The sequence below is a fragment of the Schistocerca piceifrons genome, chromosome 2 (genome assembly GCF_021461385.2).
Source record: "Schistocerca piceifrons isolate TAMUIC-IGC-003096 chromosome 2, iqSchPice1.1, whole genome shotgun sequence".
NCBI lineage: Eukaryota > Metazoa > Arthropoda > Insecta > Orthoptera > Acrididae > Schistocerca > Schistocerca piceifrons.
Genome location: NC_060139.1, coordinates 633369339 through 633373939, shown reverse-complemented (window position 1 = coordinate 633373939; position 4601 = coordinate 633369339). Strand labels below are relative to the sequence as shown.

General features: G+C 49.2%; 1 non-coding gene across 1 annotated transcript; it reads right to left on the bottom strand.

Moving 5' to 3' along the window:
- Nucleotides 1–3998: 3998 nt before the first annotated feature.
- Nucleotides 3999–4073, bottom strand: Trnas-gga. Its single transcript has one exon. It is a non-coding gene; the product is annotated as a tRNA-Ser (tRNA).
- Nucleotides 4074–4601: the final 528 nt, after the last annotated feature.

Here is a 4601-nt window from a genome sequence, read left to right as displayed (position 1 = left end):
CAGTGAGTATAGCCAGCATCCGATTAAATTATAGAAAGTTAAAAAATAGCATACAATCACTGTAATCTCATTAATCTGTCAAAACGTTTGTATTAAGAGAGTCCCTCCAGTCAAATTATTTATCACGAGATAAAAAGAAAAGAGAGGAGACTAATAGCTTTCAACTTTTCAGAACGTCCCGCTAGCACAAACACTTTTTGCCAGAGGTGCCCCTCTGAATAGGTAGAGGGGCAAATACAACAAAAATTTAAACAATGAGCACTACCTAGCGATGGTGTCAGGTTTAACTAGGTGACAACCAATTCCAGTGGCTCTAAAAACGATCAAATAAATGGAATCTCTGAAAACTAGGATGTGGAAGCAAAGTTTCTAAAATTCAAAAGGAAACACATTCATCTAGAGCGTGACACATATACCCTTAAACGTAGTCAAGATACTGAAGGCGAATACTTGGTAACCAGTGCTTTTAAAATGAAAACATTTAATGTTCGTCTGGTCACGTCACTCACCCCTCTACCATGACCGGATTTGAAATCATCTTATGTACACTCCTGGAAATTGAAATAAGAACACTGTGAATTCATTGTCCCAGGAAGGGGAAACTTTATTGACACATTCCTGGGGTCAGATACATCACATGATCACACTGACAGAACCACAGCCACATAGACACAGGCAACAGAGCATGCACAATGTCGGCACTAGTACAGTGTATATCCACCTTTCGCAGCAATGCAGGCTGCTATTCTCCCATGGAGACGATCGTAGAGATGCTGGATGTAGTCCTGTGGAACGACTTGCCATGCCATTTCCACCTGGCGCCTCAGTTGGACCAGCGTTCGTGCTGGACGTGCAGACCGCGTGAGACGACGCTCCATCCAGTCCCAAACATGCTCAATGGGGGACAGATCCGGAGATCTTGCTGGCCAGGGTAGTTGACTTACACCTTCTAGAGCACGTTGGGTGGCACGGGATACATGCGGACGTGCATTGTCCTGTTGGAACAGCAAGTTCCCTTGCCGGTCTAGGAATGGTAGAACGATGGGTTCGATGACGGTTTAGATGTACCGTGCACTATTCAGTGTCCCCTCGACGATCACCAGTGGTGTACGGCCAGTGTAGGAGATCGCTCCCCACACCATGATGCCGGTTGTTGGCCCTGTGTGCCTCGGTCGTATGCAGTCCTGATTGTGGCGCTCACCTGCACGGCGCCAAGCACGCATACGACCATCATTGGCACCAAGGCAGAAGCGACTCTCATCGCTGAAGACGACACGTCTCCATTCGTCCCTCCATTCACGCCTGTCGCGACACCACTGGAGGCGGGCTGCACGATGTTGGGGCGTGAGCGGAAGACGGCCTAACGGTGTGCGGGACCGTAGCCCAGCTTCATGGAGACGGTTGCGAATGGTCCTCGCCGATACCCCAGGAGCAACAGTGTCCCTGATTTGCTGGGAAGTGGCGGTGCGGTCCCCTACGGCACTGCGTAGGATCCTACGGTCTTGGCGTGCATCCGTGCGTCGCTGCGGTCCGGTCCCAGGTCGACGGGCACGTGCACCTTCCGCCGACCACTGGCGACAACATCGATGTACTGTGGAGACCTCACGCCCCACGTGTTGAGCAATTCGGCGGTACGTCCACCCGGTCTCCCGCATGCCCACTATACGCCCTCGCTCAAAGTCCGTCAACTGCACATACGGTTCACGTCCACGCTGTCGCGGCATGCTACCAGTGTTAAAGACTGCGATGGAGCTCCGTATGCCACGGCAAACTGGCTGACACTGACGGCGGCGGTGCACAAATGCTGCGCAGCTAGCGCCATTCGACGGCCAACACCGCGGTTCCTGGTGTGTCCGCTGTGCCGTGCGTGTGATCATTGCTTGTACAGCCCTCTCGCAGTGTCCGGAGCAAGTATGGTGGGTCTGACACACCGGTGTCAATGTGTTCTTTTTTCCATTTCCAGGAGTGTAATTTTGCTACTATGCCCTTCATTCCCTGATAAGTCTATAAGTGATAAGGCAAAAACATTAAATGACTGGAGGTGCACTTAGTCCAAACAGGTGCAGTGTTAATCCCTGTTGTTATATCAATGTTCATACAGAAAATACTTGTGTCACAAGATAACTAAACTGTTTGTTGAAGTAGATGCTATTATTTTCTTCAGGTCATCTCCCTGAGTAAATGCATAAAAGTCGCAAATGATATACTAATCGAATATTTAAGTCATCATAATGACGCTGAAATACAACTATGTTATACACCAATATTGTCATATAGGACTTGAACGAAAACACATGAAACAAGCACCTTGGCATATATTCTGATAAGTTAAAACATCATTACCATTGCACACCGCGACGTTGTATGCCAACTGGTGATGTCAGCGGCACGTGACGCAGTAACAAAAGTAGGTAAGCGGAGCAGACACGGACGGGGGATCACTCTAGCGAAGATATGGGCTGAAAATTCGGAAATACATTGAGATACGTGACTTTGACAAAGGGTACATTATTATTAAGCAGAGTCTGAGAACGAGTACCTCGAAAACGGCGAAGTTGGTCGAATGTTCACGTGCTACTGTAGTGAGCATCTACGGAAAGAGGTAAAAGAACACTGAAACTACCACTAGGTGCTAAATGGTTGGGCGTCCGCGACTATTCACAGAACGTGGGGTTCGAAAGCTTGTCTACCCTCTAAAGTAGGATAGATGGTGATCTGTGGCACCTCCGCCGAAAGAGCATGATGCTGGTGCACACATATGTGTTTCGGAGCACGTTGTTCGTCGCACATTGTTGAACATGGTGCTCCGTAGCAGGCCACCGCTACATGTTCTAATGTTGACGCCAATTACGATTGCAGTAGCCACAGGACCATCGGGATTCCACCGTCGATCAATGGAAAACCGTCACCTCTGCAGGTGAATCACAGTTTTGCTGCACTAGGTCGATGACTGTCTCCGCAAACATTCAAAACGTTAGCGCGCCACGAACGCAGGCTGGTGGCAACAATGCGAGACATTATCCTTCACATGCATGGGACCTGTGGTAATAACCGAAGTCACGCTGACAGCTGCGAACAACCTGCGACCCTTGATGCTTGATGTCTTCCCCGACGACAATGCCATCCTTCAGAGGTGTAACTGTCCATGCCTCGGTGCCAAAGGATGATAAAGTGGTTTCAGGAGCACTATAGTGAACTAACATTGATGTTTCGGCTATCAAATTTGCCGTATGTAAATCCTACGGAACCCATCTGGATCGCTATCGGGCGTCATCATCGCGTACGCGAAACAGCGGACCGTTAGTTACAAGAACTACATGACCTGTGCGTAGACATCAAGTTCCACATACCTCCAGAAACCTAGGAACAAACTGTTGAATCCCTGATACGTAGAATCGGTAATGTATTTTGTTCCAAAGATTGACTAACAATCTATTAAGCAGGTGGTCCTAATGTTTTAGCTCATCAGTGCACTGAGATATTCCCTGTGGTCTTGGTATTTACTCGTACTCCCGTCTTCGTTTACTGTTGTGTCTAGACAAGACAGCCTAGACACAATGAGAGGAAGCCGAAAGGCACGCGCTTAAACTCACGCAGGCTGGCGTGAGGTCTGAAACAGGATACGTAATCAGAATGAGATTTTCACTCTGCAGCGGAGTGTGCGCTGATATGAAACTTCCTGGCAGATTAAAACTGTGTGCCCGACCGTGACTCGAACTCGGGACCTTTGCCTTTCGCGGGCAAGTGCTCTACCAACTGAGCTACCGAAGCACGACTCACGCCCGGTACTCACAGCTTTACTTCTGCCAGTACCTCGTCTCCTACCTTCCAAACTTTACAGAAGCTCTCCTGCGAACCTTGCAGAACTAGCACTCCTGAAAGAATGGATATTGCGGAGACATGGCTTAGCCACAGCCTGGGGGATGTTTCCAGAATGAGATTTTCACTCTGCAGCGGAGTGTGCGCTGATATGAAACTTCCTGGCAGATTAAAACTGTGTGCCCGACCGAGACTCGAACTCGGGACCTTTGCCTTTCCCGGGCAAGTGCTCTACCAACTGAGCTACCGAAGCACGACTCACGCCCGGTACTCACAGCTTTACTTCTGCCAGTACCTCGTCTCCTACCTTCCAAACTTTACAGAAGCTCTCCTGCGAACCTTGCAGAACTAGCACTCCTGAAAGAAAGGATATTGCGGAGACATGGCTTAGCCACAGCCTGGGGGATGTTTCCAGAATGAGATTTTCACTCTGCAGCGGAGTGTGCGCTGATATGAAATTTCCTGGCAGATTAAAACTGTGTGCCCGACCGAGACTCGAACTCGGGACCTTTGCCTTTCGCGGGCAAGTGCTCTACCAACTGAGCTACCGAAGCATGACTCACGCCCGGTACTCACAGCTTTACTTCTGCCAGTACCTCGTCTCCTACCTTCCAAACTTTACAGAAGCTCTCCTGCGAACCTTGCAGATCTAGCACTCCTGAAAGAAAGGATATTGCGGAGACATGGTTTAGCCACAGCCTGAGGGATGTTTCCAGAATGAGATTTTCACTCTGCAGCGGGGTGTGCGCTGATATGAAACTTCCTGGCAGATTAAAACTGTG